This window comes from Coenobita brevimanus, chromosome 91 (genome assembly GCF_032717465.1).
Source record: "Coenobita brevimanus isolate Jiangsu-jjx chromosome 91, ASM3271746v2, whole genome shotgun sequence".
NCBI classification, from domain to species: Eukaryota; Metazoa; Arthropoda; class Malacostraca; order Decapoda; family Coenobitidae; genus Coenobita; species Coenobita brevimanus.
The window spans coordinates 40,425,173-40,449,574 of record NC_137044.1 but is presented as its reverse complement, the minus strand read 5'-3'; the positions used below and the strand labels follow the sequence as shown (position 1 = coordinate 40,449,574).

The 24,402-nt window shown below is 43.9% G+C and overlaps 1 long non-coding RNA gene across 1 annotated transcript in view; it reads right to left on the bottom strand.

Annotated features, from left to right (window-relative positions):
* Nucleotides 1-93: 93 nt before the first annotated feature.
* The window catches only part of LOC145411836 (uncharacterized), a 597,106-nt gene continuing 572,797 nt past the window's right edge, over nt 94-24,402 (bottom strand). The window contains exon 3 of the long non-coding RNA XR_013899494.1: nt 94-263. This is a non-coding gene — a long non-coding RNA (uncharacterized LOC145411836). The remainder of the gene's footprint in view (nt 264-24,402) is intronic.

The window sequence follows — 24,402 nt, the reverse complement described above, 5'->3', positions numbered from 1 at the left end:
AAATAAAAATAAAAAAAACAGCATTGATGGTCCTGCCCACACACAAAACCTTCAGTGTAAAAATGTCCTGTACATAATTATTATAGGCCACTTCAGTTAATATACAACCATTTATATGTACACAACACACCTACAGTACAGTAGATGCATGACCACTGTCTACCTATGGTCAACAAATAAAACTTCAGCAGGTGATGATATGACAGTTGATGTTAGCTGTGAGTTGCGGAGCTTGGACAACAGGAACAGTGGATTGCTGCAGCCTGGTAGGGAAAGACAAACTGTGTTACTAAAGTAATAAGCAAAATAACTGCTTAGGAAGAGATACAGTATTAGGAAGGCTCCATAACTGATGACAATGTGGGCCATAGTTTTTTTTGCCCCACCCAATCCTACACCACACCCATTTTTATTTTTTATTTCTTTAAAAATCATCATCAGCACAATAAGAAATATTATCACAGTAGGTGGCGGCCCTCGCCATCCACTCAATCAATGTAGTGCTGCTCTAGGGTGATTGCCCATTCCTCTCTTCCCTCCTTCCTTCCTCTTCTTTCTTTCCTTCATTCTTTCCTCTTCCTTCTGTCTATGGGTGACTTTACACTGAGTGACAAGCCAAATGGCTTCCTGTACACCAGGAAACCATTTACTATGCTGGGTGGTAACCATATAACCAAATTATGGCACCTGATGGTTTAGTGGGTAATTAAGGCGCTCTAGTCGGATTGAGCTTGTAGGCTACAGGTTTATATGCAAGGGATGGTTGGGGTTTACTGCTCATGTAATGCCACTCAGGGATGAGTGAGGCTGGTCACTCGTCTTAAATGTCAGGACCAACTTGCCTAGCCCTGAGCTCCTACTTTCCTCATCGGGCAACACTGGGTTAGATGATGATGACCATGGTATTTATTATCTTTTATCAGCATTATGTTTTTCCTGCTGTTGTAGTCCCAGGCTTCTCTGATGGTGAACCAGTGAACTACAGGCTCTTATCTTGCAGTCAATCCTCCTCCTTTCAGGGAATAACAAGACTGGGTACATGGGTATATCAGTGCCACTGCATGAAGGCATCCCTCTATAACATCTGCATACAACAAAATAACACAACCCTACAAACATGCTCCTTCTGTTTCTGGATCCTACCTAACCCAATCTTTTAGTGGAGTTAGGGTAGTAAGGTTGATTATTTAAAGAAATAATCATCCATCCATCATCCAATCCTATGTTGCCCCATGAGAAGCATAGCAGCCCGGGGCTAGGCAAGTTGGTCCTGACATTAAAGATGAGTGACCAGCCTCACTCATCCCTGAGTAGCATTATGTGAGCAATAAACCCCAACCAACCCTTGGATATAAACCTGCACCGACTCAATCCGACTGCAGCGCCTTAATTACCCACTAAACCACAAGGCGCCATAATTTGGTAATATGTGGAGAGTGAGAGACTGATGAGGAGAGTGAGTGACGTGGAGGGGGAGGCCAAGGATGAGATGGAGGGAAAGAGTGGAGAGGTATATGAAGGAAGGGGTAATGAGTTGGGAGAGAGGCAGTGAAACATGGAGGCGATTTGTTTGTGGCCACCCCGTATGTGATTCTGGCGTCTGGTAATAGATAGATAGACAGATAGGTTACCACCCAACATAGTGAATGGTTTCCTGGTGTACAGGAAACCATTTGGCTTGTCACTCAGTGTACAGTCACCCATAGGCAGAAGGAAGGGGAAAGAATGAAGGAAAGAAAGACTTTGGGTTAGCGGTAGGATTGAGGGAGGAGGGGGGGTGCCTAAGGCCCACATTCTCCTCATTTAAAGAACCTCCCTAGTATCTCTCCCACGTGATTATTCTGCTTGTTGGTCCTTACTATCCTCTTGTGTCATTTAAATCATTACAATACCTCCATACTCAACATAAATGGCAGACAAATTGATAATTGCCAGCCCTATCCAAAAATAATTAGCTAAGGAAAAGATGCTAGGCAGCTCCTTAAACTGATAAGAATACAGAACTACGAGTTATGCTGCTACAACAACTCATGCTATTTTGCACCCTATTACACAGGCAGCTGGAGGTACTCAGTGCCAACGAGGCAACGGTTACCAGCCTCACTTGCCCACCCCTCAGATGTAACCCTTACAGTGTCCATCCAGCTGGAGCACCTTAACCCACTGAACCACCAGCCACCATAGCAAATGACATGGCATGTAATAAACCATTTCACTTGTCACTCAGGAGCACTACCTGAGGTACAGAAAGAGACTACATCAAGGAGACAGAGGGGCATGGGGACAACATTAATTAGAGAGAGGGGGGATGGGGACAACATCAATTAGAGAGAGGGGGCATGGGGACAACATCAATTATAGAAAGGGGGCATGGGGACAACATCAATTATAGAGAGGGGGCATGGGGACTACAAGCAGAGAGGGGGGGGTGGTGAGGATGGGGACAACATCAAAGGCAGGGAGGGGGTTCTACATCAAGCAGAGCAGTGGGAGGGGGGACTACATCAAGCAGAACAGAGAGGAGGGGGGACTACATCAAGCAGAACAGAGAGGAGGGGGGAGGCACTACACTGTGTGGGGGAAGAGAGGGGGTCACTATCAAGTGGGAGGAGAGGGAAGGGGTGGGGACAGAGAAAAGGGGGGAAGGGAGAGAGGATGACTGCACCCCCACCTTCCACTATTATATTGCAATTATTTTAATGATAAATACAACCACCATTACCACCAATGTTACAACTTTCACAAACCAGACAAATGATAAAGAAGGCATAAGATAATTTTTAATCAAGTGGGCATAAAATGTATTTTACTTAAAATAAAAACAACTGTAACCTTCAATACATTAATTACCCTGGGCATCAAGAAGGGTGAGTCTGAAGGCACACTTGGGTGTCAACTGGCAGTCCGTCTCACCCTTAACGTGGCTGATTACTTGTCCTCGCACCTCTGTTGTGAATGGGATCAGAACAAAACTGGTTAAAAATAATATTGTTAAAACCCACTCCTCCAACCATTACACAACCCTTCAGTGCCCCATCAGCAGCACAGGTGCCTGGGTCTACACAGCTTAGTCCAGGCTGGATTATGAGGCAAGTGACCAACTGCTCCTTCATGAATAAGGAAAGTGTTGGCAGTGAGGGAGGAGGAGGAGGCTGGAACTGAGATAGAAGACGACGAGAATGAAGAGGAAGAGGCTGGCACCATGAGAAAAGGAGGGGGGAGGGGGGCTGGCATTGAGAAAGGAGAATACTTGAGGAAGAAAGTGATGGCAATGTGATACAAAGAAAGAAGGAGGAATACTAAACTGGCACACACACAGAACTGAGGAGGAAGAGGCTGGTACAGAGATGGAGAGGAGGAGGAGGAATAAGGAGCTGGCAGAGAGAGAGAGAGATATGGGCACTATGAAATAAGGGGGAGGAGGAGTAGGAGGCTACAAGTGAGAGGGGGGGAGGGAGCAGGAGGTGTAAGGGAAGGGCACTGAGAAAGGACGGAGTGAAGAGTAAGAAAAGTGCACTGGGAAAAGAAGGGGAGGAGGAGAAGGCTGCAAATGAGAGAGAGAGGGGGGGGGGAGAATAAGTCTCTGACAGATAGAGGGTTGGGGGGGGGGAGAAAGGGACTGGCACTGAAAGAGAAAGAAAGGAGAAGGCAATTACTAACACTGAGGGAAGAGAGAGGAGGAGGAAGAGGTAGAGGCTGGCACAGAGAGGAAGAGTACTGACAACTGTTACTGCTAAGTTACCAGTAAAGAAGTGTCAATCCTAAGTCAGTTGATACAAATTGTTCATTATGTGGGTACAAATAAAATATTATTCCTGACCCTTTCAATATGATGTCTTTAAAATATCAATTTTCTTTATCCACAGACAATTTACATTAACAGTAATTTACTTTGAAGAGAGTACTGTACTGGCAGCATCTTGGCTAAAAGAAGTTGTCTCAGTTCAATAAAACTGTTGGAAGAAATATTTATATAAAAAATACACCATTACCATACTGAAAGGTTTAGGTTCAAACCACAAAACATTATCCAGACAATTTAAATTTACTGTATTTTTTAAGAGAGTATACCAGCATCTTGGCTGTAGGTGGTTCATCACAGTTCAATAAAATTGTTAGAAGAATGAATTTTAAAAATGTACAATACTGTACATTATCATACAGAAAGGTTTAATGGGTCCAAAGCACAAAAGGTTAAATTTCAGTAGTTTCTTTAAATATACACTCACTATTGTCAGATTATTTACTTCAGCATTAGAGGAACCTCCAGTGATGAAGTGTCTGAAAGCCACATTTAACTAATCCAGTGCTGCCCCATGAGCGTAGGATCCCGGGGCTAGGGAAGCTGGTCCTGACATTCAAGATGCGAGTGACCAGCCTCACTCATCCCTGAGTGGCACTATGTGAACAGTAAACCCCAATCACCCCTTGGATATAAACCTGCACAGGCTCAATCCAACTGGAGCGCCTTAATTACCCACTAAATCACCAGGCACCATAATTTGGTTATATGGTTACCATCCACCTACAATGCCATATATATAAAGCAGTTTTAAACAAAAATAAAAGTTATGTCTAAACCACAAACAAAATTAACATATGACCTATCATCATCATCATCATCATCATCTGGACCTCCTTTCCCACCCTAGGGCAGGGTGAGGAGAAGTAACGTCCAGACAGCCCAAATTTGCAAAGTCCAATAGGCCACGCTTCCATTCAATCACCGTCCAAGCCCCCGGAATCCTGGCTGTATCTGATACGCCAAAAACATTCACCACGTTCTGTAGCTTCACAAAAACGGATCCGATAGAGACACTTCATGTTAAAAAGGGGTGCCAAATCCCTGATCATGCACTTCTCACAACATTCATCCAGCCAGCTCGATCTGTTGTCAGTCCCCTAGCCTCACCGACTTCCAAACCTCTCTTCATCACACACTCATCCACCATATCTCTCCACCTTCTCCTTGGCCTACCTCACCTCCTCCCTCCTTCAAAATTGCTGAGATATACCTTTTTCACCACTCTGTTGTTATCCATTCTCTCCACATGACCATACCATCTCAGTACACTCTCTTTGATTCTGATGATCTATAATAATGCATATTATGTATTGTAATGGGTGCATAAAGATCCCAAGATAAGCTATTGGCAGTGAAACCACATCCTCCAACTCCTGACTCTGGCTACTGATCAACTATAAACACGTCACCTTTATGGTTTTAGGCTGCAGGCAATACATAGGAATAATATAACTTACAACTGCCACAAGCCTTAATCCTGTATGGGTGACCAGAAACAAACTGCTTCCACACTGCCCTGTCCTTTGGCTGCCCTCCCTCCAACTCATATCCTCCTGTCTCATTTATCTTTACAGTTCATCCTCCCATCTTATCCCCGGCCTCTCCATCCACCACATGCACAGTCTCTTGTTCTTCATCCTCCCCACATGGTTAGTAATTTGTGTCTTTGATTAACCCACCAGGTCACACAAAGTTATTCCTAACATGTTACAAACTTCCAGGATGCTTGATACCTTAACCTTGTCGCAATTGTTGTAATGTCTGAGGTGATACACTGGCAAGTATTTATAATGGTGCCTACCTATATAACAGCATCAACAAGCCTCTGTAAGTTTAACATCAACAAAAGTGGTTTAGTTTTTGTTACTTTGATATTCAGTCTAAATGACTTCTTATGAAGTGTTTGTTAACACTGAGTGAAAACAGACATAGTTCACAAGCCATTTTACAAACAATGTAAGCTTAGTTAAGTATGTAAAGGGGGATGCCTTCATGTGGTGTACTGGTCAGTTCCACTGCCAGGCTTTACAAACATTCCTCAGCTCCCTCCCTATCCCCAGAAAAGTGGATGGTGTGCTGTGGGAGGAGGGCAGCTTCAGCCCACAGTTCACTGGGTTCACATTTCACATGTGCTTTAGTACACTACTACATGTGTTGTGTGGTGCTGGTGCAGAATTTGTGCATTACACTGACAAAATATAATAAACATCACCTGTAGTGCTGCCAGGGGGTTGGGTACGGCCTGGGGCATTCCAACAGACAGGTACTTGTACATAATAATTACACTGATAAAATATAATAATTACACTAACAAAATATAACAAATATCACCTGTAGTGCTGCCAGGGGGTTGGGTACGGCCTGGGGCATTCCAACAGACAGGTACTTGTACATAATAATTACACTGACAAAATATAATAATTACACTGACAAAATATAATATCACCTGTGGTGCTGCCAGGGGGTTGGGTACGGCCTGGGGTATTCCAACAGACAGGTACTTGTACATAATAATTACACTGACAAAATATAATAATTACACTGACAAAATATAATATCACCTGTGGTGCTGCCAGGGGGTTGGGTACCGCCTGGGGTATTCCAACAGACAGGTACTTGTACATAATAATTACACTGACAAAATATAATAATTACACTGACAAAATATAACAAATATCACCTGTAGTGCTGCCAGGGGGTTGGGTACGGCCTGGGGCATTCCAACAGACAGGTACTTATACATAATAATTACACTGACAAAATATAATATCACCTGTAGTGCTGCCAGGGGGTTGGGTATGGCCTGGGGTATTCCAACAGACAGGTACTTGTATACAATTGTCATAAGTGCTGCAGTGAACCCATTTTCATTGTCCTCTTCTCTCCTCTCATTGCTGCAGCCTTCAGATGACCCCAGTGACCTGGATGATGCTGAAGATGGTTTGGTTGATGACCAGGATGACGTATTGGTTGATGCTGCCGACGATGAGGGTGATGTTCCACCAACATGCACCAGCTGAGCAGAGCAGCCACTGACCTCACTAAGTACACAGCTCTGGAAGTGTTGGCAAAGATATAGTGTATGACAAAGAAATAAATAACTACATCAATTCATCCCAACTCTTATTCAACCATCAAGTTAAATAAGTAAACTGAAGTGTTAAAGAAAAGGTCAAGTGATGCATCATCATCATCACCATCATCATCATCATCATCATCCAGACCTCCTTTTCCAACCTTGGGGAGAGTGAGGAGTAGCAGTGTCCTGACAGCCCAAGTCTGGCCACTCCAATGACCACACTTCCATTCACTCATCATTCAAGCCCCTGGAATCCTGGCTCGATCTGATACGCCAAAAACTTTCACCATATTCTGCTGTGATGCATACAAGTACAGTACATAAAGGATTTTCACGTTAGGAAAAAAAAAGAAAAAGAAATGATCACTAAGATATAATGAATGAACACCAAGATTATTAAAATGAATGAACACAAAATTATTAACATGAATGACCACCAGGATTACTAATAAAGTTTGCATACAAGTACATTAGGGATTTTCACATAAGGATAGGAAATGGATGACAAACTGTACAGACTGAATATACAAGGGACAACCTCAAATGTGTCTGCCACAGTTTACCAACTAACATACCTTAATGGTCCAATGAGCAGCTGGATCAGTTGTAAATAAAGGTGCTGGTAGGTTACCAGCAGCAGCAGCTGTGTGAGGGGTGGTGGTTCTGGGTGGCGGCCATCTCAGCGTTTAACCACTACACCTGCCCCAGAGCTCAGCAGCCATGCCAGGACGTCCCAGCTGGTGTGGCCTCGGATCAAGGTGACAGGCCAGTAGTGGTGGTCAGGGGTGTCTGCTGCCAGGGTCAGTGGCTGGTTTACCCAATTCAGGAAGCAGCGTTGGCACCACCACCTCATACTTCACACCAGGATTCTCATACATTCCCAAAAATCTGGATGGAATAGTAATGAGGCGTGAATGTTATATACAGTAGGCTGTTTGTATGTCAACTTTCCTAACAGCACAACATCAAAGGTCACTGCTAGTGTGTGTTTCTCAAAAAAATCATACATGACTGCTTAAAAACCCAACTGTTACAATGAAAATCTTCAGACTCTGAGGTAAACTGGGAGGAGAAAAAGGTTTGGCATAAAAATAAATTGCACAGTTTCCTCTCCAATTTTTTCTTTTACCTCTAGAATGTAAACCTGTCCAGACCACCACTTCATCACCAAAACACCACCAGCACTAACATTCTCTGCCAATGTTGTCAGTTCCAGGCACTTTGGCCAAGAGGACAATACAGACAGTCCTGTTTAGCAAATGGGGGTAAGGCAGGGTCCGGAAATATGAAAAAAGAAAAGTACAACAGGTTATGCTGGATTCAGAAACATGGAAAGAGGGAATATGTAAGTGGCATGATGGTGTGACTTACCCAACCATCACCTTGACCTGACAGAGGCGACCGGTGTCAACGTCTACTGGCAAGACCGGTTAAGGCTCAGCGGCCAGCACATACACATGACTTACCCAACCATCACCTTGACCTGACAGAGGCGACCGGTGTCAACGTCTACTGGCATGACCGGTTAAGGCTCAGCGGCCAGCACATACACATGACTTACCCAACCATCACCTTGACCTGACAGAGGCGACCGGTGTCAATGTCTACTGGCATGACCGGTTATGGCTCAGTGGCCAGCACATACAGATGATGCAGCACCTGTTAGTACATCACACATTACACAAATATTACACCACAAAGAACCACCATCATCGTCATCATTTATACCTCTTGCCCACTCTTGGAAGGCATAAGTAAATAAATAAACAAATAATAATAATCATAATCATCATCATCATCATCAACAACTAAAACCTGTGTTGCCCCATGAGAAGCATAGCAGCCAGGGGCTAGGCAGTTGGTCCTGACATTTGTTGAGTGACCAGCCTCACTCATCCCTGAGTGGCATTATGTGAACAATAAACCCCAACCACCCCTTGGATATAAACCTTCACTGGCTCAACCCACTGGTGATGCCAACCATGTATACAAATCATACTTATTTTTTCAAAACATATTCCATTCTTGCATTGGTCAGCCTTGATTGCAGGCTCCTGGCCTTTGATTCCTTCTCCCTTGCATTAAAAAATCATCATCATCATCTGGACCTCCTTTCTCACCCAAGGCCAGGGTGAGGAGCAGCAATGTCCAGACAGCCCAAATTTGACCAATCTAATGGGCCACGCTTCCATTCACTCATCATTCAAGCCCCCAGAATCCTGGCTCCATCGGACATGCCAAAAACATTCACCACGTTCTGTAGCTTCACATAAACGTATCGGATTGAGTCAATCTGGACGCTGCCATGCTACAAAGGGGTGCCAAAATCCCTGATCACGCATTTCTCCTCACAACATTCACCCAGCCAGCTCGATCTCTTGCCAGTTCCTTAGCCTCACCGACTTCCAAACCTCTCTTCCTCACACACTCATCCACCATATCTCTCCATCTTCTCCTTGGCCTACCTCACCTCCTCCCTCCTTCCAATTCGCTCAGATATACCTTTTTCACAACTCTATTGTTGTCCATTCTCTCCAAATGACCATACCATCTCAGTACACTCTCTTCGATTCTGGTGTCCACCAACTTCCTCACTCCGCATCTTTCACGAATCACATTATTTCGTATCCTATCCACTCTCTGTACTCCATATACATTCCTCAGCAGTCCCATCTCCAATGCTCTTACTCTTGACTTTTCATTTTCATGCCACACCATAGTAACATCCATATTTTAAAGTTGGCACTGACACTCCCTCATGTAAGACTCGTACAGCTGCAACACTCAAGCCTCTGTTTCTTATCAAGGCCTTCATAGCACCAGCTACTTTCCTTCCTTGTGTCACTCTACTTTCCACTTCTTTTGCACATTTTCCTCTCTTTTCTATCACTGTACCCAGGTATTTGAACTCTCTCTTACTAATTCCAGTCTCTCTCCATTCATTGTGACATCACACTAGGAGTCACCTTCTCTCTCAATAACCATCACTTTACTCTTTTCTACATTTACTCTCCAGGCACGACGCTCACAGACATCAGCAAAACTCTGCACTAGTCTACCAAGTTTTCATCCGGTACTTGCAAGCAGTACTGCATCATCAGCATACAACAAATTTGAGATATTCGCACTTCCACCTTGAAAAAAAAAAAAAAGAAAGAAAGAAAGACAAAAGGGAATAAACAGAACACTACCTGCATAAGCCACCACCTATGAAGAAAATGACATCTCTCATATCTATAGCCCGATGCCCTAACCCTGCAGAGGGTGGCTGTAGACAAAACACCTCCAAGTCACTATGTCACCCACAATTTGACTGCCCTCCCCCCTCCCTCACATACCTCTCAACTCCATCTCCCCACCTCATCCTTGGTCTCCCCCTCCCTCTCCCTCCCTCCACTTCACCTACATACACCCTCTTAGTCAGTCTTTCATTCTCCATTCTCTCCATATGTCCAAACCACCTCAGTGTACTTCTCCCAGTTTTCTCAATCACAGTTAAAAAAAAAGTTACCTGCATGAGACACTGCAGCCAGGATTCAGCAATGTCCAGCGGCCGTGCTTCACTGCTGACGTCTGCTGCCTTGATCAGCACCTTGGACAGCTGGGCAGGACGTTACAAGCAGTATTAACACTCTCAAGCTTCTATAACCCCTCTTTGATTAATAAGATATCTGGTGTTGGCTAAAAGAAAATGCTGGAGTTGTATTGAGCATACATAATCAATCCATCTATCAATCTATACCCTAAAGCCATAGTCCAGTAAGCAGTGGCCACAAATAAATCGCCTCCATGTCATCCTGTCCCCTGCCATTTTGCTGTCCTCCCCCCAACTTACACCCCCCTCTCTCATTGCCATCCATCTACCACCTTACCATAACAGCCTTTGTCTATCTATTGCCAGATGTCTTAATCCCGTAAGGGGTGGCCACAAACAAATTGCCTCCATGTCGCCCTGTCCCCCGCCATTTCACTGCCCTGCTCCAAGCTCACACCCCCCTCTCTCATATACCTCTCCACTCCATCTCTCCATCTCATCCTTGGCCTCCTCCCCCCCTCCTTTGTGGTACCAGTATTCACCTCCTTAGCCTCTTAAGACTCACCTCTTGCATGTAAACCCTATTGGGCCACATCTGGTTGGGGCACCGTAATCCACTAAACCACCAGGCTCCATTTGACAGTATAGGTGGGGCAGCATAACATCTGGTTGGGGCACCATAATCCACTAAACCACCACGGCTCCATTTGACAGTATGATACTCACCCCTTTACAGTCAAGCATTTTTCTTGTCACTCAGTGCTGTGTCATCTTTAGGCAGCACTACACTGAATGAGTGGATAGTAGTTGCCCCTACCTACCACAATTCCTATGACTAACTCTCAGGCCCTTTTGCACTAGCTGGAATAAGACACTAGAGGCTGCCAGAGATCAAGCAGCATGGAGAGTTGCTGCCATTAGGTGACAAGGGTTGTTTCATTTTTCTTTTCATTTTTGAAGGCTCCGACATGCTTGCATGCATCGGCCTTGGTCACCTCATGGCGGCTCTCCACACTGTTCAATCTCTGGCAGCTTTCCTATTCAGTCCCTTATCCCTGAGGTTTCACTCAATGACCTTGTCCCAGGTCTTTTTCAGTCTGCCTCTCGCAACCTATCCCCAGCATTAACACCTCTCACTTTCAGTACCCAATTATCAACCCCCATCCTCTCCACATGCCCAAATCATCTCAATCTACCTCTCCTCATCACAACACCTAAGCACTCCAGTCCCATCCTACCTCTCACCTCTTCACTCATAAACCTACCCCCCCCCCCAGGACTTACACTCAGGGACTCACTGCACATCCACCTAATCATTGTCATTTCTGTTCTTTTGAGCCTGTGAATATCCTTTTCCTTTACTGTCCAAGTCTCAGTACCATATAGCATTACACTCCTAACACATGCCACATACAAAGATCCCTTAGCATGGAGGGAGAGTCCTCTCAATGTCAGGAGAAGCTATGGCTCCCTGAACTTCATCCAACCATTCCTCACTCTAGCCACAGAGCTGCTTCAGCCCCACCTCCAGCACATAACATGTCTCCCAAATAACAAAACTCTTCCATACATTCAAGACACTCACTAGCATGTTCAGTCCTTTCACGTCTGACAATTTCCACCTGCTCACCCTGACACACCATACACATGAAATCAGCATTATCTTGCTGTCTACCTCTAATACCACTACATCTCTTATGCACCCACTTATCACAAACACTGCATTATCTTGCAGTTACCTCTAATACCACTACATCTCTTATGCACCCACTTATCACAAACACTGCATTATCTTGCAGTCTACCTCTAATACCACCACATCTCTTATGCACCCACTTATCACAAACACTGCATTATCTTGCAGTCTACCTCTAATACCACTACATCTCTTATGCACCCACTTATCACAAACACTGCATTATCTTGCAGTCTACCTCTAATACCACCACATCTCTTATGCACCCACTTATCACAAACACTGCATTATCTTGCAGTCTACCTCTAATACCACTACATCTCTTATGCACCCACTTATCACAAACACTGCACAAGATGGAATTACTTCCCACGCCCTTGTGGCAAACTGCACATGGCCACTCTCCCTTGTCTTTGACAGTACCGCCACCAGCCCTAGATACCATCACTTTTGTTTTATCTGCATTTACCCTTAAGCCCTTGTGCCCCATACCATCTCTTCACTTCCTAAATCTTTCCTCCACCTCCCTTTCGTTTTCTGCAATCAACACCAAATCATCAGCATACAACAACTCCCACGGGAGTCCGTTTCTGAAGTCCCATGATAAACAGCATGGGACTCAAAACTGACCCCTGATGCACACCAACATTCACGGAAAACTCATCACTCAAATCTCCATTCACTCTCACCTGGGTGTGAGCACCCACATACATGGCCATAACCACCCTAACCAGCCACTCCTCCAAGCCAAGCTTTCTCATTGCCCACTTCACCACCTCTCTAGGGACTCTGTCAAAGGCCTTTTCCAAATCAACAAAAACAAAATAAAGATCCCTTCTCCTACCAATATATTTTTCCTGAAGCTGTCGAACAATGAATATGGCATCAGTGGTCCCCCTACCTGGCATAAACCCAAGCTGCATCTCATCAATATTCACTCTTTCTCTAATCATACCTTCTAAAACTCTCTCCATTACCTTCATTATCTGATCTAAAAGCTTTATACCTCTGTAATTTCCTCTTTCCAGGGCATCACCCTTCCCTTTATACACATTTACAATTACACTCTTCAGCCAATCGTCTGGGATAACACACTCATAAATAATCCTATTTATCAGGTCAGTGACTAACCTCACCCTCCTGAGGCCTTCAGCATGCCAGCAGTCAACCCAGACACACCTGCTGCCTTCCCACCTTCATCCTGCCTATTGCCTCACTCACAGTAGCAGTATCAATCAAAGGCCAAGGGCCAAACACATGCAAGTACATTGTAGGCTTTATGGGTGACTTTACACTGAGTGACAAGTCAAAGGGTTTCCTGTACACCAGGAAACCAATTACTACGCTGGGTGGTAACCATATAACCAAATTATGGTGCCTGGTGGTTTAGTGGGTAATTAAGGCGCTCCAATCGGATTGAGCCGGTGGAGGTTTATATCCAAGGGATGGTTGGGGTTTATTGCTCCTGTAATGCCACTCAGGGATGAGTGAGGCTGGTCACTCTCATCTTAAATGTCAGGACCAACTGCCTAGCCCCGGGCTGCTATGCTCCTCATGGGGCAACGTAGGATTGGATGATGGATGGATGGACATAAATGATGTGACAAACAACACAACAAGTTACACCTGCCATGAAGGGATAAAAAAAAAAAACACTCATCCACGCTGTATACACACAAGGTTGACATGGACTGGGTCTTGACATCCAACGCCTGCATCATGTCCTTAACGCCTGACACACTCTTACTGAGCCGCACCATGTCCATCGCCAGCATGCAGCTGTATACACACAAGGTTGACATGTTGACATGGGCTGGGTCTTGACATCCAACGCCTGCATCATGTCCTTAACGCCTGACACACTCTCACTGAGCCGCACCATGTCCATCGCCAGCATGCAGCTGTATACACACAAGGTTGACATGTTGACATGGGCTGGGTCTTGACATCCAACGCCTGCATCATGTCCTTAACGCCTGACAGTCTCACTGAGCCAAGTCATGTCCATCGCCAGCATGCAGCTGTATACACACAAGGTTGACATGGGCTGGGTCTTGACATCCAACGCCTGCATCATGTCCTTAACGCCTGACACACACTCACTGAGCCAAGCCATGTCCATCGCAGCGCATCATCCCTTCACAAATTTTCTTGTTGTCCTCGGCCGATACGTTTCTGTGGATTAAAATGGTTTCATGTGAGCTGGACTGCGGTAATGGAGTTGTCCTTACCATGAGAGGGTTAAATAGCAATCTCAGGTTACTAAAAACCTGTAATAGAATACACATCCTTGGTCTCCCTCTCCCTCCCCCCCCCCTCCACCTCACTCACATACACTCTCCTAGTCAGTCTCTCATTCTCCATCCTCTCCACATAGCCAGACCAACTCTCCATCTCATCCTCGGTCTCCCCCTCTCCCACCATCCACCTCACTCACATACACTCTCCTAGTCAGTCTCTCATTCTCCATCCTCTCCACATAGCCAGACCAACTCTCCATCTCATTCTCGGTCTCCCCCTCTCCCCCCATCCACCTCACTCACATACACTCTCCTAGTCAGTCTCTCATTCTCCATCCTCTCTACATGGCCAGACCAACTCAAAGTATTTCTCCATTTCATCCTTGGTCTCCCCCTCCCCCCTCTCCACCTTACTCACACTCACTCTCCTAGTCAGTCTCTCATTCTCCATCCTCTCTTCACACCCACCTGAATATGTTACATTCATGTTGCTCCACTCATCCTTGGTCTACCCCTCCCCATATGAGTCTATTAGGTGGTGCTGTGTATCTATCAATCTATCTATTTATCTATCTGTCTATCTACTGTGTTGATCTGTGGGCAAAATGAATCTATTATGTGGCGCTGTCTCTATCTATCTATCTACTGCTTGAAAGTGGTGAATGCAACAAAACAATGATGATTTACCAACTCTGTCTTTGCACTGATCTGTGGCCAAAATGAATCTTTTAAACTATCTGTGCATCTATGTATCTATCTGTCTATGTATCTATCTGGCTATCTATCTATCTGGCTATCTATCTATCTGGCTATGTATCTATCTGGCTATCTATCTATCTGGCTATGTATCTATCTGGCTATCTATCTATCTGGCTATCTATCTATCTGGCTATCTATCTATCTGTCTATGTATCTATCTGGCTATCTATCTATCTGTCTATGTATCTATCTGTCTATCTATCTATCTATTGCTTGAGCAGTGAGGCACACTCAGGGCCAATTCTGTTTTCACACTGATCAGTGAGTGGGTATAAATGCATCAAATATTGCTATCTATCCACCTATTTTTCTAACAGTACAGTATATCTATCTATCTGTTTTTCTAACAGTACAGTATATCTATCTATCTATCTATTTTTCTAACAGTACAGTATATCTATCTATCTGTTTTTCTAACAGTACAGTATATCTATCTATCTACCTATTTTTAACACTACAATCTATCAATCTATTTTTCTAACAGTACAATATGTCTACCTATCTATTTTTTAACATCTATCTACTATATAGCTCTGATCAGTGAGTGAATATAAATGCATCAAGTATTGCTATCTATCAATCTATCTATCTATTGTTCTAACAGTACAATATATCTATCTATCTATCTATCTGTCTAACAGTACAGTATATCTATCTATCTATCTATTTTTCTAACAGTACAGTATATCTATCTATCTATTTTTCTAACAGTACAGTATATCTATCTATCTATCGTTCTAACAGTACAGTATATCTATCTATCTATTGTTCTAACAGTACAGTATATCTATCTATCTATCTATTGTTCTAACAGTACAGTATATCTATCTATCTATTGTTCTAACAGTACAGTATATCTATCTATCTATCTATTGTTCTAACAGTACAGTATATCTATCTATCTATTGTTCTAACAGTACAGTATATCTATCTATCTATTGTTCTAACAGTACAGTATATCTATCTATCTATTGTTCTAACAGTACAGTATATCTTCTATCTATCTATTGTTCTAACAGTACAGTATATCTATCTATCTATCTATCTATTTTTCTAACAGTGCAGTATATCTATCTATCTATTTTTCTAACAGTACAGTATATCTATCTATCTATCTATCTATTGTTCTAACAGTACAGTATATCTATCTATCTATCTATTTTTCTAACAGTACAGTATATCTATCTATCTATTGTTCTAACAGTACAGTATATCTATCTATCTATCTATTTTTCTAACAGTACAGTATATCTATCTATCTATTTCTCTAACAGTACAGTATATCTATCTATCTTTTTCTAACAGTACAGTACATCTATCTATCTATCTATTTTTAACACTACAATCAATCTATCAATCCATGTACTAAACAGCTCTTTCTATATATCCCTTAGGCTGCTTTGTCTATCTATCTATCTATCTATTATTCTAACAGTACAGTATATCTATCTATATTTTTAACACTACAATCTATCTATCAATCCATGTACTAAACAGCTCTTTCTATATATCCCTTAGGCTGCTTTGTCTATCTATCTATCTATCTATTATTCTAACAGTACAGTATATCTATCTATCTATTTTTAACCCTACAATCTATCTATCAATCCATGTACTAAACAGCTCTTTCTATATATCCCTTAGGCTGCTTTGTCTATCAATCTATCTATCTATTTTTCTAACAGTACAGTATATCTATCTATCTATCTATTTTTCTAACATTACAATATATCTATCTGTCTATTGTTCTAACAGTACAGTCTATCTATCTATCTATATTTTTAACCCTACAATCAATCTATCAATCCATGTACTAAACAGCTCTTTCTATATATCCCTTAGGCTGCTTTGTCTATCTATCTATCTATCTATTATTCTAACAGTACAGTATATCTATCTATATTTTTAACACTACAATCTATCTATCAATCCATGTACTAAACAGCTCTTTCTATATATCCCTTAGGCTGCTTTGTCTATCTATCTATTATTCTAACAGTACAGTATATCTATCTATATTTTTAACACTACAATCTATCTATCAATCCATGTACTAAACAGCTCTTTCTATATATCCCTTAGGCTGCTTTGTCTATCTATCTATCTATCTATTATTCTAACAGTACAGTATATCTATCTATCTATTTTTAACCCTACAATCTATCTATCAATTCATGTACTAAACAGCTCTTTCTATATATCCCTTAGGCTGCATTGTCTATCTATCTATCTATCTATTATTCTAACAGTACAGTATATCTATCTATCTATTTTTAACCCTACAATCTATCTATCAATTCATGTACTAAACAGCTCTTTCTATATATCCCTTAGGCTGCTTTGTCTATCTATCTATCTATCTATTATTCTAACAGTACAGTATATCTATCTATATTTTTAACCCTACAATCTATCTATCAATCCATGTACTAAACAGCTCTTTCTATATATCCCTTAGGCTGCTTTGTCTATCTATCTATCTATCTATTATTCTAACAGTACAGTATATCTATCTATATTTTTAACACTACAATCTATCTATCAATCCATGTACTAAACAGCTCTTTCTATATATCCCTTAGGCTGCTTTGTCTATCTATCTATCTATCTATTATTCTAACAGTACAGTATATCTATCTATCTATTTTTAACCCTACAATCTATCTATCAATTCATGTACTAAACAGCTCTTTCTATATATCCCTTAGGCTGCATTGTCTATCTATCTATCTATCTATTATTCTAACAGTACAGTATATCTATCTATCTATTTTTAACCCTACAATCTATCTATCAATTCATGTACTAAACAGCTCTTTCTATATATCCCTTAGGCTGCTTTGTCTATCTATCTATCTATCTATTATTCTAACAGTACAGTATATCTATCTATATTTTTAACCCTACAATCTATCTATCAATTCATGTACTAAACAGCTCTTTCTATATATCCCTTAGGCTGCTTTGTCTATCTATCTATCTATCTATTATTCTAACAGTACAGTATATCTATCTATATTTTTAACCCTACAATCTATCTATCAATTCATGTACTAAACAGCTCTTTCTATATATCCCTTAGGCTGCTTTGTCTATACTGTAATATAAAACCCAGGCCAGATATACATAAACAATACACTGCTTCCCTTACCTGGTACATGTTATTAAACCCAGGATGGTCAGGATGGTGGCATAGGCAGGATGTAGGCAGAATTAACACATCTATATTGCCTAGTCCTTCCTGCAATCCACAGCACCACACCATAACGTACATCTGTTAAGAAATTATCATTATTATCACCATCATTATCACTATCATCATCACTATTATCACTATCATCATCACTGTCATCATTTATATCATCGTCATTATCATTATCACTATCATCATCATCATCATCATCATCACCTTAGGACAGGGTAAGGTATGATAAAGAGAAAAAAACAACAATAATCTATCTACTATCTATCTATTGCCAGACGCCATAATCCCGTAAGGGGTGGCCATTTGACTTTGAGTTTATTTGTTTTACGGGGAGGGGCACTAACCCTCCACCAACCCACTTGTTGACACGTAGGGAGCACATAAGGTTTGGTTGTATGGTTACCACCCAGTGTTGTAAATGGTTTCTTGGCTTACAGGAAACCATTAGGCTTGTCACTCAATGTAAAGCCACCTGTAAAGGAAAGAAATGCAATAAAAAGTGACAGGAAAGATGGGAGAAATAGGAAGACAGGAGGACAGGCACAGAAAAAGAATGATAAAGGCTAAGGAAGAAGTAGGCAGCACTACATCAAGTGAGTGGATGATGGTCGCCACCACCTACCACTATAATAATAATAATAATAATAATTAAAATGCCGGACATCGTTGCTGAGGACATCTCAACACCCCCAGGAGGAGCCTACAGAGGGGCAAATAGAGTGCGACCCAACCTCTGGCGACAGGGACATAAGTCCGCCCGGGCCGAGCACCCCTATGACCCAGAACTCACCCACCGCCACCACAGCAGGAAAGAGAGACTATCTTTCAGGCGAGCTGACCCCCAACAGGATCAGGGTGGAGCTACTCCTATAACCCAAGGCAGCACCCCTGTGACGGCATGTAGCCACGCCCTTTGTGAGACGGCCTGTAGCCGCTCGAACCTCCTTCAGGACACGGCCCGTAGCCGCTCCAACCTCCTTCAGGACACAGCCTGCAGCTGCTCAAACTTCCTTCAGGACATGGCCTGTAGCTGCTCAAACTTCCTTCAGGACAGGGCCTGTAGCTGCTCAAACCTCCTTCAGGACACAGCCTGTAGCCGCTCAAACCTCCTTCAGGACACGGCCTGTAGCCGCTCGGGAGGCAATCAGGAGACAGCCTGTAGCCACTCCCGCCTTCGTCAGGAGACAGCCTGTAGCCGCTCGGAAGATGCCCTTGAGACGGCCAGTAGCTGCTCACTCCTCCTTCAAGAGACAGCCTGTAGCCGCTCCCCAGCATGGATCACAGCCAGTAGCCGGGCTTCAGTGACGACCTGCAGCCGCGCCCCTGAAAGGCCACGGCCAGCAGCCAGGCCCTATGGCAGGAGATGGCCAGTAGCCGCTCCTCCGTCAGGTGCTGCCACACCACCACAGCGAGACAACTTTCAGGAGGAAGGTCCCAGCCCCGAGGACTGCTGGAGAGGCCCTGTGGCTCCCACCAGGCTCATCTCTGTGCAGCCGGTCCCCAAGGTGCCCAGCCTGACGGACCCCAATGGAGGTCAACGCCGCAGCCAGCTCCTGTCGACATCCCCGACCGCTGGAGACCACAGCCAACGGGACCTCGAGACCACCCCTAGGACCCCCGGACGGGACATTTCCTCACCCTGACACCGGAGACCCTCGTCCTCCATCAGGTGCTTGAGTAAGCGCTTCAGGCAGCTCTTCGGCCCCAGTCCTGAGGGCCGTACTCCAGTTCCCAGCCCCAACAGTGGTGGGCCCTTTGCTGCACATAGCCCCGGACGAGAGAGGACACCTCTATGAGTGATTCTGTGGCCCCTGGATGCTGAGGCCCCTGGCGGAACTCAGCCCCCATCAGCAGCCGGGCTGTGAGTTCCCCGCTGCCCCTCTACCCTCGCTGCCACCACACCCAGTCCTGACAGTGAGTGACAGTGAAAGTGCTGTGACAGTGATACAGTGACACTAGGGCTGGGAAGTGAGCTACTCTGTGTAAGGGAAGCCTAGAGTAAGACCTGTCAGTGTTAACGTAACGAGAGGTGGAATAGTAGTGTAACAGTGAAACACTGAACCCGGCCGAGCAGTGAATGTAGTGTCTGCCTACACAAGCATATCTGGATTTCATTAAAGTAGCCTAGCTCTAAGATCAATCGGTGCTACCAGAACCAAGGTGTGGATTAACAGTGAATCACTGAACCCGGCTGAGCAGTGAATGTAGTGTCTGCCTACACTAGTATATCTGGATTTCAGTAACGTAGCCTAGCTCTACGATCAATCGGTGCTGCCAGAACCAAGGTGTGGATTAACAGTGAAACAGTGAATTAGAGTAAGCGGCCAAACAGTGATGGCAGTGCCCACCTATACACGTGTGACTCGGCCCCCAATGGCACAGCTTCCACCTAAGACCAATAAAGTGCGCTGCCCACACTAAGCACGATATAGTCTTCCCACGACGCAACAGTGATTGGTTTGTCTGCCCCCAGTGCTGACTAGTGGTTTCTCTGCCCACTGCCCCCAGTGCTGACTAGTGGTTTCTCTGCCCACTGCCCCCAGTGCTGACTAGTGGTTTCTCTGCCCACTGCCCCCAGTGCTGACTAGTGGTTTCTCTGCCCACTGTCCCCAGTGCTGACCAGTGGTTTCTCTGCCCACTGCCCCCAGTGCTGACTAGTGGTTTCTCTGCCCACTGCCCCCAGTGCTGACTAGTGGTTTCTCTGCCCCCAGTGCTGACTAGTGGTTTGTCTGCCCCCAGTGCTGACTAGTGGTTTCTCTGCCCACTGTCCCCAGTGCTGACTAGTGCACTGTTCACTTTATTCCCAATATTATCCCAGTGGTATCCCACGCGATACTACTTCCCATAATCTCTACATATAACTTATAATTGCCCAGATTCCTGTTCTCGTGACATCTACCTGTTCCACATATACAATGTCAATACACGTGTAAGATTGTTGCAATGAGTTTTTGTGTCCTGCCTCTCTCTTCTTTGTCTAAGCTCCGGTCTAGAAAGGGAACCCAGCTACACACTAGGCGTTAGAGGGACAGGAAGTCGACCCTAAAACACACAGCATAACAATAATAATTCATTCATCCATCCATCATCCAATCCTACATTCCCCCATGAGGAGCGTAGGAGCCCGGGGCTAGGCAAGTGGCCCTGACATTTAAGATGAGTGACCAGCCTCACTCATCCCTGAGTGGCATTATGTAAGCAATAAACCCCAACCATCCCTTGGATATAAACCTGCACCGGATCAATCCAATTGGAGCGCCTTAATTACCCACAAAACCACCAGGTGCCAAAATTTGGTTATATGGTTACCACCCAGCGTAGTAAATGGTTTCCTGGTGTACAGGAAACCATTTGGCTTGTCACTCAGTGTAGAGTCACCCACAGGCAGATGGTAGAGGAAAGAATGAAGGAAAGAAAGATAGAAGAGGGAGTGTAAAGTCACCTGTAGGCAGAAGGATGAGGAAAGAATGAAGGAAAGACAAAAGAGGATGGAAGGAAATAAGGATGGAGGAGAGGAAAGAGCAGACACCAAAGAGCAGCACTACACTGAGTGAGTGGATGGTGGGCACCCCCACCTGACACCAATAATAATAATAATAAGAAGAAGAAGAAGAAGAAGAAGAATATATAATAATAATAATAATTATAATAATAATTATAATAATAATTATAATAATAATCCATCCATCCATCCATCATCCAATCCTACGTTGCCCCATGAGGAGCGTAGGAGCCCTGGGCTAGGCAGCTGGTCCCGACATTTAAGATGAGTGATAATAATAATAATAATAATAATAAATACTAACAACAATAAAAATCTAGGACAAGGCTAGGAGCCACTTACCATGTGAGTACCACAGAAGGCATGTTGGAAGTTGTGAAAAGGGACCTGGTTGTAACAGTGGTGACGCGACACTGATAATTACACAGCACTTGTGTCTCTATAACCAACTTGGACGGCAGGCCTAGATCTGTATACCTGTGGAGGGGAGACACTGGTAATTATTTATCTATCTATCTATCTATCCATGTATGTCTATCTACCTATCTATCTATCTGTCTGTCTATCACCTATCTATAGCCAGACGTCTTAATTCCACAAGGGGTGGCCACAAACCAATCCCCTCCATGTCACCCTGTCCCCTGCTATTTCCCAGCCCTCCCCCCAACTTACACCCCCCTCTCATATACCTCTCTACTCCATCCCATCCTCAGTCTTCCCCTCCCTCCACCTCTCTGACATACATCTCCTAGTTAGTCTCTCACTCTCCATCCCCCCAACCTACACCTCCCCCTCTCTCATATACCTCTCTACTCCATCACTCAATCTCATCCTCAGTCTTCCTCTCCCTCTCTCCCCCCCTCCACCTCATTCACATACACTCTCCTAGTTAGTCTCTCACTCAGTAAGTTTAGTTCAACCAGAATCAACAGCAATATATAAACACAGTACAGTTCTTGTATACTCTCTCTCTCTCATTCCTTCCAATTCATTTTCTCTCTTCCCTTCCCTTCCCTTCCCATCCTCTTCCTCACTCTTTCCCCCCCCCCCTCTCTCTCTCTCATTCCTTCCAATTCATTTTCTCTCTTCCCTTTCCTTTCTATCCCCTTCCTTCCTCACTCCTTCCTGCCCCTCTCTCTCTCTCTCTCTCTCTCATTCCTTCCAATTCATTTTCTCTCTTCCCTTTCCTTTCTATCCCCTTCCTTCCTCACTCCTTCCTACCTCTTTCTCTCTCTCTCTCTCTCTCTCTCTCTCTCGTTCCTTCCAATTCATTTTCTCTTACCTTCCCTTTCTATCCCCTTCCTCTCTCTCTCTCTCTCTCTCCTTCCAATTCATTTTCTCTCTTCCCTTCCCTTTCTATCCCCTTCTCTCTCTCTCTCTCTCTCTCTCTCTCTCTCTCAGCTGTGTTGCAGCATCAGTAATATCTGCGGCTGTTCCCACACCCAGTTGTTGACAGAAGGTAGTTGTAGCAGCTCTTGTGTCTACGCCTCCACCACAACACCACTGGCCGGAGAGAGAGAAAATTGGAGAGCGGCAAAAATAAAATAAATCATCATCATCATCGTCGTCATCTTCAACTTCATCATCATCATCATCAACATCGTCTCATCATTATTTCTTCACAATACATTGATGACCAATGCAAATACCACACATTCCACTATCTATCTATCTACCTATTGCCAGACAATACTGTAAGGAGCAGCCACAAATAAATCGCCTCCACGTCACCTAATCCTCTGTCATTTAGCTGCACTCCCTCCAACTGACATCCCCCTCTCTCATATATCCCCACTCCAGCCCTCCACCTCATCTTTGGTCTCCCTCTCCTCTCCCCTTCCACAGATAGATGGATAGACAGTTGAAGTCTTTATAAACAATACAATACAAATACGGTGCTAGTCACAAAGAAGTGCTAGCCAAGAAACCAATGACTTTTTCTGCCACTGAGCTACATAAGTATGAAAATCTGGGCCAAGTTAAGGTGAAAGGAGTATAGTAAGAGGTGTAAGGTCTGTGTGGTTTATGTCTATCTATCTATCTAGTGCCAGATGCCTTAATCCCGTACGGGGTGGCCACAAACAAATCACCTCCACATCACCCTAACTCTCACCATTTCACTGCCCTGCTCCCAACTCACACCCCCCTCTCTCATATACCTCTCCATTCCATCCCTCCATCTCATCCTCCACCTCCCCCTCCCTCTCCCCCCCTCCACCTCACTCACATACACTCTCCTCGTCAGTCTCTCACTCTCCATCCTCTCCACATGTCCAAACCACCTCAGTGTGTTTCTCCTAATGCTTCCTATCACATCCACACCACAACGCTTCACTGACCTAACACACCTTTCATAAATAATTCCTTCTGGAGTTATATCAATTCCCAATACAAAAAAATACCATGGCATTGTTTTAATTTCATGAACCTCCCTAGCACCTCTTCCTTGGTGATTTATTTTATACACTATACATTAATATCTCTCATTTTCTAAGTCTCTTCTAAGTCTCCTTCCCTCTTATTTTTTCCTCATTTTCCTGAACATATGTCCCATCACTCTTTTATCTATCCGTCTATAGCC